At 44.5% G+C, this 9879-nt stretch overlaps 1 protein-coding gene across 1 annotated transcript in view; it reads left to right on the top strand.

Annotated features, from left to right (window-relative positions):
• Window positions 1–376: 376 nt before the first annotated feature.
• Window positions 377–9879, top strand: part of COL6A5 (collagen type VI alpha 5 chain) — a 139358-nt gene continuing 129855 nt past the window's right edge. The window contains exon 1 of the mRNA XM_017346727.4: window positions 377–2636. The gene's annotated coding sequence lies outside the window, so the exon portion shown is untranslated. The remainder of the gene's footprint in view (window positions 2637–9879) is intronic.

The raw sequence follows: 9879 nt of genomic DNA, 5'->3' as shown, positions 1-9879 counted from the left end.
TCTTGGAAGTGGACGTTTCCTCCTGGTGAAACTTGGCTCCCCAATCTTGAGGCTTAACATGGGAAGCCCTCAGAGCTAGCCCTCGTGTCATCCTCTCATGAACCCTTTAGCCATTTTACTGCCTCCATCCAGGAAAACGCACTTGTTGGTTTCATTTTGTTGGTTTGATTTCTTCTGAGATGCATGACAGAATTAAGAGCTTTTGGTTACAGCATGCTGTCAGCTGTGTATTTCTCAGAATACAGGGGACCACCAGGAAAACCTATGGGTAGGACTTCCTGCAGTAAAGGGGAACACTGCATAAACACAGTCTCAGTAGTGTCTCAGAAGGGAAGTCGGGGAGGGTATTTAGAGGGTTCAGGTCCTGGGGTAGGTGAATTTTAGGTATATTTTGCAAACCAGAGGACTGGTTGAGTTTTGGCAGAGTTTATGACATACAGCTTTGGATGGGTGGAAATGGAGATGAAGTACGAGTAGAAACAAGTCTTCTGGAGCACTCTGGTTGATATTGACAAGTAAGCTATGCTAGCAAGGACTTCCAGGAACAAGAAGCTAACTCATGTTTGGTTGTTCTCTATGTGTCTTAGGCAAAGTAAAGTATATTAGATTCCAATATTTAACATAGAGAAAGGAGAGTGTGTTGCCTCCAGTTATCATTAGTATGTTTTAGTTATGAATTTTCTATCTGCTGGTGTACAGGCATGCTCAAGTGACACTGAGTCACATGGTAAGAAAAGTTTCCTGTTCTTTTCTAACAATTCTAATTGCATTAGGGAGAAAGTCAGTCTTGTTCCACTTAAATCATCTCCCATCCAAAATCACGTTGCAGTCTTTCTAATATATGGTTTTCACGTTTTTCAGAAACATCATCAGTATTTTCCAGTGGGAATGAGTGAGTGCAGAATTTGATCTCTCTCCTGGTGATGTTAGGTCCTTCTTTGAAGCAGCTGCAGATGAAACAGGCTGGGAAGGCTGAACCAATGATGAATTATGGAAAAAAAACTAACACCCTTTTCACAATTTTGAAATTCTGAATCATTTTCTTTTATTCGATATGTTTTCCTTTTGTAGAGAAAATGGTGAAACCCAAGTCAGATAAACTACTTAAGTCCAGTTGGGTTCTTTTCTGTGTTAGGAAATTGAAAACGTGGTGCTTTTAGTGTCTGAACCCTTTAGATGTTCGGCTTCAAACTCTTGCTTTCTGAAATAAATTGTTAGTGTGTCCTTAGTAGAATAAATGCAATCCTCAATTGAGGACGCATTTGCTTTATAATCTCCTGTCCAAAAACCCACTTTTTTTTTCCAATGTTATAAGCAGAAGAAAGGAACAGGAAATGTTGAATTTGGTGGAAAGGACTTTAGGTCACTTTTATTTGATACTGTAATTATGAAAGTAAACTTATCATTGTATTGCAAGTAAAATGAAATTCCTACAATAATTCTTCCCAGGGAAGTCTCTAAAACCAATAGATAGTCAAAAACTGACAGTCGTGGAGACATGCCACCTTCTTCCCCTGAAGGGAAGCAGCTGCCCCTCCTCCCTGGGGAGGCTGGTCTTGGCTGAGGAAGGAGGTCTCAACAATCCATCTTGTGCATTGTGGGTTTAGACACGGCAGGAACGAAGCTTCCACCCAGCCAGGCAGCCATATGAAACAGAAGAACGTTTTGCCCCCACACTTGAACTGCCCAGCCCTCAGTGTCACTGTTTCACTGTGCTGACTGATGGCACATCCACCATGCACACCCGGGCATATCTGAGACTCAGTGATGGCGAGGAGCGAGTCTTGGCCCTGCAAGTCCAGGACATCAGGTTGCTGTAGGCAGAACACCTCAAGACCCCGACTGCACCACATGGCTTCAAAATAGAGCAACTACATCTTCTTTGGAAGCAGTGGGCTGATGGATTTGCATTCAAGCACACGAGCTAGGGATGTTTCGTGGCACGTGATGGGAATGGATGTGATATAAAATCTCAACCGTGAAAAACAAACAAAAATAAAGCATCCATGCGGACAGAGTCAGTGCTTTCCAAGATTTTCCTTATGCTCTCTGGGCAAAAACCACATCTTCATCTTTGTCAGCTGCTCCATTTCTGCGCCCTGCGGGAACAAATTCCTGCTACCTTGAGGGGAGTGCCTGTGAACTTTCCCTCTGGCTTTCCCGGAGACCCTGCCCCTCTGGGAATCCTCTCTGGTTCTCTGCAGAAATGTAAACCAGGGAGCCAAATGGTGCGACCTCACGCAAGCAGCCCCCGTGACCTCAGCTCCGGAGCTGCTAACCAAAGGCTGCCCTCGGTTTCTGAGAACTGTTTTAATTTGGCAGCGTGCGCTTCCCCGGAACCCGCTGCTAAGACCTTGCTGATCCAGCCAGCCAACAGCTGGAGGGCTCCAGACCCTGGAGCTAAAATCTGCGAAGATTTAAAAGCCACAGGGGAGGGCCAGGTCCAGGCGCGGCTCACAACGCAGCGCAGCGCCGCGCCACGCGGCGCCGGGAATCCACCTGCACTTGTGCCCCGCGGCTGGAACCTGCCTGCACCTGCACCTGTGCGTGCGGTCGGGCTTCAGCTGAGCGCTGGGGGTGCCGCTCCAAGAGAGCCCGCAGCGGGGCCGGAGCGTCCAGACAAGCGGTAAAGCTCGGTGAGTGTGGGGTGCCGGGTCTCTGGGTCTGTGGAGAGACGGGGCGTGTCCTCCAGGGAAGTCTTGCTGGCTGAGTAGGAGCCTCCCCTACTGGTTACTTTGCGCAGGTGGAGTGCCCTATTGAGGAATTTTGCAGGCGGTTGAGACTAAAGTTCTAAAAACGGCTGGACTCCTAGAACTGGAAAGGACTTCAGTGCTGTGCCATTCAAAGCCTGGTCCCCAAGCCAGCAGCATCTCCACTCCCTGGAAACTAATACAAATGTACATTCATGGGCCCACCCCAGACCTGGGGGGCCAGAATCTCTCCGGGATGTGTGTTCTAACAAGGTCTCCAGGGATTCTGATGCAGCTGAAGTTTGAGAACCAGAGCCTTACAGGTCATCTAGCCTACCAGGTGTGTAGACACAGCAACAGGTGTGTAAGCACAGAGCTGCAGGCAATTAGGTGCTGCAGGGTCTCCCAACAGAACAAACCCCTTGAATCTCTCACCATGTGTGCGAGTTGCTATTCTGGCTGAATCTGAAAACTGCAACCTTTGAGATTTCCTCCAAATAGCACTCCTGACTTCAATAAACATTTCGGAGTCTCTCTTGTGCTCAAAATTCAAGAGAGGTTGCGTCAATGCTGAAGGCTGCTGCGCTCTGACAGCATGCGATTTGTTTAACCCAGGTCTTGGCAATTGGGTGTAGTGCTCTACACCTCACGTGCGTGTAGTTTGGTTTCTGGTGTTCAACTGTTCCTTCTAAAGTTAATTGCTTTTTTTAAAATTTTTTTTTTTATTTTTATTTTTGACAGGCAGAGTGGACAGTGAGAGAGAGAGAGAGAGAGAGACAGAGAGAAAGGTCTTCCTTTGCTGTTGGTTCACCCTCCAATGGCCGCCGCAGCCGGTGCGCTGCGGCCGGCGCACCGCACTGATCCGATGGCAGGAGCCAGGAGCCAGGTGCTTTTCCTGGTCTCCCATGGGGTGCAGGGCCCAAGTACTTGGGCCGTCCTCCACTGCACTCCCTGGCCACAGCAGAGAGCTGGCCTGGAAGAGGGGCAACCGGGACAGAATCCGGCGCCCCGACTGGGACTAGAACTCCATGTGCCGGCGCCGCAAGGCGGAGGATTAGCCTAGTGAGCCATGGCGCCGGCCAGTTAATTGCTTTTGTTTTGTTGTAAACACAGAGTGCCAGATGAGACATTTTGGGAGAGGTATAGTCACTGTATGAATTCTGGACAAAAATCCTTAAGAAAAATTCACAGCAGAAGTTTCGTCCCTCAGGAGAGCACGCATCGCTGGGATGTACACTTTTCTTGATGCTAAAGTTGCTCCCCTGGCAGTCTTGTTGGATCTCAGAGCCAGGTCCACTCTGCGTAGGAGCAAAGAAGGAGGAGAAAGCCGGGATTTAGGATACGATTGAGATTCGTGCCTTCTTCACAGGGAAGGGGTGGCTGGTGGGGCACAGGGCGTTTGCCACCATTTTTGTCACCCCATTTATCTCTGGTACTTTGTGGTACTGCTCTGACCTGTTTCGATTCTCATCCTTAAAGCCGTTCTTCAGACGTGTGTGTAATTTGGTTCTGCTGTAGTTGGCAGCCCCACTTCTCCCTTAGCATGGAATAGCTCCCTTGGTTAATTAATTATCTTGTCATGTCACAGGGACAAGAAGAGACTGTAATAATGGATCTAGAGCTGTAGAAAGGCAGTAAAGTACAGCGGAATGACACGATCTTGGCCAAGACTGCGAGCATTTGGACACACTATGCTCCTTCTTTGATCCTCAGTTCTCTCACATGTAATATGGGTATAGTTAGAGCTGCCTTAGAGAATTGGAATGAAAATTAGAGATTATTGTGTAAACTGTGTTGTACACAGTATGTATTGAATACGTGATAGCGATATAGGCAGGCAGGTATCTTCTGCTGCTTTCCCAGGTCATAGCAGAGAGCTGGATCAGAAGTGGAGCAGCTGGGACTCGAACTGGCACCCATATGGTATGCAGGCACTGCAGGTGGCAGCTTTAGCCGCTATGCCACAGCGCCGGCCCCTTATGGTGATTTTTATAGCTAGTCACCCAAGCCTGATTTTTGTTTAAAAATCGGGAAGTTAAACCATAAATCTAAGTAAATAATAGGACAGTAATTTAGTGATACATAAGATTACCAAAGAAGGGGCTGGCAAGACCTATTTAATGAATTTATAAGCATAATGTCTACTTTTCTTATATTCATCAATTATTATGATTATTTCTAAATGCTTTAAATATGTATTCTTAAACAATTAGATATCAATTTATATTTAGATTATATAAAGTGTGATTGTGTTCAGTTGAAAATAATGGCAAACCCAAATAACAATGTTTCAAACAAGCCACACGCTAATGCATGAAAAAGTCCATAGGTGGGCAGAACAGATTAATAAAGAGAATCATGCTCATTAGTAGTGCAGGCTTCTTTTTCCTTTAAGTTCCACCTTCTTAGATGGAACTTCTACCAGTAGGAATCCCAAGATGGTTGCGGGAGCTCCAGATATTGTGACTGTATTCCATGCAGGAGAGGAAGAAAGGGGGAGAGTGGGAACAGACCTGTTCTCCTGCTGGTCATACTCCTTCTGCGTGGATTTCGGTGACTAACAGTAGCTACAAAGGAGGTTTGCAAATGCGCTTCTGTAGCTGAGCACATTGCCCCATTTGGCAGTGGAGTGGTCTCGTTAATAAGTAGATTGGTGGCTCTGCACTACTGGGTAGGCAACTATGCTGGACAGGAATTGTTCTTCGGAGAATGGCAAGTGCAGTGGTGGTAGTGCAGAGGTGTGCTCCTGCGTGCTTGTGTGTGAGTTGTGGGACAGGGGATGGCAGAGGATGTGATAGCAGCAAGCTGCTAGGCAACTGATGGCCTGAATGTGTCGGGGGAAGAAGGTGGTTCCCTGACATCGAAGTACTCTAGGAGAGGAAGTTGAGTGGCCATGATAGCTCGGTCTAGGTCCTGTCGCAGTTACTGTGAGGGTACGTAAAAAGTTCATGGAAAATGGAATGAAAACATAAACGTATCTGGTGCAAAAATGTTTGAGATGTATGAATAGTTTTTCATCTTGCACATTTTCCATGAGCTTTTTGAAGGTCTCACATGTAAAATGGTTATAAAGTCCCCCAGTAATCTTGGATTACTTGAGATTAGCAAGACTAGATCACTAATTATCATTTCACTGATGAGAAAGTTGAGGCTCAGAATTATAAACGCTTGCACAAGGCCACGTATCCGGTTTGTAGAGAGCTGCTCTAGGCCTTAGCTCTCCTGACACCCAGTCTGCCTCCTTAACAGAGCAGGGCAAGTTATATTCTCCCTTATATGTGAGAGCTAAACCATCCACTGTGAGCACAGAATAATGATTACTAGAGGCTGGGAGAGACAGAGGGGATGGAGGGAATTAACAGCTACCAAATCAGGAATGGATTCAAGGAATAAGTTCCTAGTGTTACACAGCAGAGTGATGAGATCATAGTCCACAATAACCTGGTATATATTTTATTTTTTAAAGATTTATTTATTTATTTGAAAGGCAGAATTACAGAGAGAGGGGGAGAGACAGAAAGCAATCTTCATCTGCTGGTTAACTCCCCGAATGGTCGCAATGGCCAGGGATGGGACAGACTGAAGCCAGGAGCTTCATCCAGGTCTCCTACATGGGGACAGGGGCCTAAGCACTTGGGTCACCTTCCGCTGCTTTTTCCCAGGCACTTTAGCAGGAAGCTGGATTGGAAGTAGAGCAGCCAGGACTCACATTGGCACCCATATGGGATGCCAGTGCTGCAGATGGTGGCTTAACCTTCTGCATCCCAGTGCCATTCCCCTAGTATATATTTTATAAACAAATAGAGAAAAGGAGCTCCAAGGCCCCAATCATAAAGTAATGTCAAAGAACAGGAACCATTGATCACCCTGATTTTGTCACTATACACTGTGTGTATATATATATGTTGAAATGGTGCACTGTAGCCCATAAATATTTACAATTGTCAGCAATTTAAAAAGCTGAGGGTACAGTGGTACAGTTTGGGTGCAAATAACTTCTGGGCAGTGGAGTTTTAGAGTATTCAGAGAAAGTGATTAATTACATAATCATTTTCTACGTTACATTTTTTCAATTTCAGTGATTGTTTTAAATGTATCTATAAAACATATAAAAATTCAAGTAATATGAGTATACAAATGTAGCAAACCTACATACTGAAAAAATATAACTTTACAAACTTTATTTTAACCACTGTGATAAGGAAAGAAAAACAAGCTGGGGGCCTGCATTTGGCTTAGCGTTTATAACACCAGCTGTTGGAACATTCCCATCCCACATCAGAGGGCCTGGGCTCAAGTCCTGGCTGTGCCTCTGATCCCTGCTAATGTGCGTGTGGGAAGCAGCATGGGTAGCTCAAGTACTTGGGTGTCTGCTACCCATGTGGGAGATTTGGATTCAGTTCCTGGCTCCTGGTTTCAGCCTGGCCTAGTCCTACTTATTGCAGGCATTTGGGAAGTGACACGGAATCCCTGTCAGTCTGTCTGTCTCTCTGCCTCTTAAATAAAATAAATATAAATCTCAAAATGTAGGAAGAGGCACATACATAGCCTAATCAAATTTTGCAAATAGCTGTGTAATGGTGTAAGAGCCCATCTACTTGGGTTCAAATCAGCGTTTCACAACTTACTAGTTGGTGAACGTGGATAAGACATAAGCATTACTTTCTTCTGTCATATGGGTTGATCGTGAGGAAAAGAGCACACAATGAGAAATGTGTAAGTGTTCCAGGTAGACTATCACTGCAAATTATTAACCTGGGGACCAAGTTATGAAAATAAGCTGACTACAAAGCAAGTCTAGAAAAAATAAAAATTTTTTCTATAAATTGCAACAAGCAATTAAAAATGGAATGAGAGGAAAATTCCTAGTCCAAGTAGCAGACAACTACCAAAGAGCAAAGAACTAGGACTACGGAATGTGGAGGCACAGCTCCTGTTGGATCCATTCTTCCTGAACTTCAGCCCTCCAACAAGCACATACCCAAAGACTGCCTGGAAAGCCCAAAGCACCAGCCTGGGCCGTATACAAAAATACTTTCAATAAAAAAGGGAAGCACTTACTATATGCAAAATAAAGAATAAGAATTATTCCAGTAAGCAGAAGAGAATCACTACAAACTCAAGGCAATAGAGAACTTTTGGAATTCATGGGCTCCGGTAAAGCAAGAGGTAATGAGCATCAACACTTATTAAAAACCCAGCCACAGGGTCTGCTCCAGAGCTGCTTAGAGCCCATGAGTGATGAGATGACTAGGTGACTCTGAATGATCTCTAAAGCTTGAGAAATACTGTCCTCAATCACCACTTCCTAACAAGACCTCTTGAAGAGCCACCAGCCAAGAGCTTCCGGCTGGGGTGCCTTGTAGAGACCATGCTGTGCGGAGACACTGACCTCCGCAGCCTGGGGTGCTGGGTGGGGAAGTCTTGGCTGCAGACCCAAATTCTCATTTCCTGTGTGCACTGCAATCCATGATTGATCTGTTGGGTACAGTGGTCACTCACCATGGGTGGCTTTGGACACTTGAAACCTGACTCATCGGAATTAAGATGCGCTATAGCAATAAAATACACGCTACATTTTGAGAACTTAAACATTTTCATAGAATAAGTAAAATGGGTTTCATTAATATCCCATTTCTTTTTTACTTCTTATTAATGTATTTACTAAGTTAAAATTACTCACGTGGATTAAATTTTATTTCTATTGGACAGGGATGTTCTGGGTTGCTTTAGACAGCAAGAAGAGGAGCCAAAATAAAGCACCCTAGAATGGATGCTAAGTTCAAGTGCACATTAATTATATTTAAACTTAAAAATAAAATTGAAATAGCTGTGGTATTATATTCACAAAGCAGTATTATACTTCTTATTTAAAAACTACACCATTTAAAATCTCTAAAATTCAAATTTTGTTGTTGTTGTTGTTGGTTTTTTTTTTTTTTTTTTTTTTTGGTATTTGAAAGATGTAGTTACAGAGAGGGAGAGAGGCTGAGGCAGAGAGAAAAAGAGGTCTTCCGTCCTCTGGCTCACTCCCCACATGGCTGCAATGGCCAGGGCTGGGCCAGGGCTTGGCCAGGCTGAAGCCAGGAGCCAGGAGCTTCTCCTGGAAGTGGAACAGCCAGGACTCAACCAGGCACCCATATGGGATGCTGACCCTGCAGGCGATGGCTTGGCCTGCTACGCCGCAGCACCAGCCCCCAATGATCATTTCATAGCAGATTGAGAGACTCCTCTTGCCCCTATAAAATGCAAACAAAAAAAATTAAGGAAGAGGAAGGGAATGTAAGCAGATGAGTTTATTTCTCTTTTACAAGTAGGGGCTATAAACATTTTTTCCATTTCTAAAGTTGATAAATTTGGAAATAAAACATTTTATTTGTAAACAGTTTTGTTTAGTTTGTCTTAAGTAAAAATCAGACACACAAACGTGTGTGTATGTGTGTGTGTGTGTGTGTGATCTTCCAAATTAATGATCACTGGAGGGGAAAAAGAAAAAGTAGGAAACAGATGAGAAGGCAAAAAAAATTTAAAACCAAGAGGGGGGAAAAGTAAGGATAATACATAAAATAGAGATGGCAGAAGTAGGCTCACACATATTTGAAATATAAAGCAAAAATACCTTCTCTTTCTTGTAAAAGAAGAGAATAACAGATTGGATCAAAATGCTGAAATCTCACCACATGCTGGATGTATCTACCAGAGATTTATCCAAAAGGAAAAATGTGAATATTGACATTAAAATGCTTGTCCGTGACACACCATCCACGAGCAAGCAGAGATTATTATGTTATATTAAGTAATGTTAAGGTCAATAAAAGGCATAGTGAATGCTTCTGGACCTGCTTCCCTTCCTTCTTTATTTGCATCTTTTTGTTTTAAGCAAGGTTTTTTTATTTTAGATCGATTTATTTATTTGAAAGGCAGAATTATAGAGAGGAAGAGAAGTCTTCTATCTGCTGGTTCACTCCCCAAGTGGCCGCAACAGCCAGAGCTGTGCTGATCTGAAGCCAGGAGCCAGGAACTTCTTTCGAGTCTTCCATGTGGGTCCGGGGGCCCAGGCGCTTGGGCCATCCTCCACTGCTTTTCCAGGCCATAGCAGAGAGCTGGATCAGAAGTGGAGCAGCCAGGTCTTGAACCAGTGCCCATATGGGATGCCGGCACTGCAGGCGGCTTTACCACTATGCCACAG

Source organism: Oryctolagus cuniculus, chromosome 4 (assembly GCF_051225735.1).
Source record: "Oryctolagus cuniculus isolate XC-2025 breed Fujian yellow rabbit chromosome 4, ASM5122573v1, whole genome shotgun sequence".
Classification (NCBI taxonomy): Eukaryota; Metazoa; Chordata; class Mammalia; order Lagomorpha; family Leporidae; genus Oryctolagus; species Oryctolagus cuniculus.
This window is presented reverse-complemented; position numbering and strand designations above follow the sequence as displayed.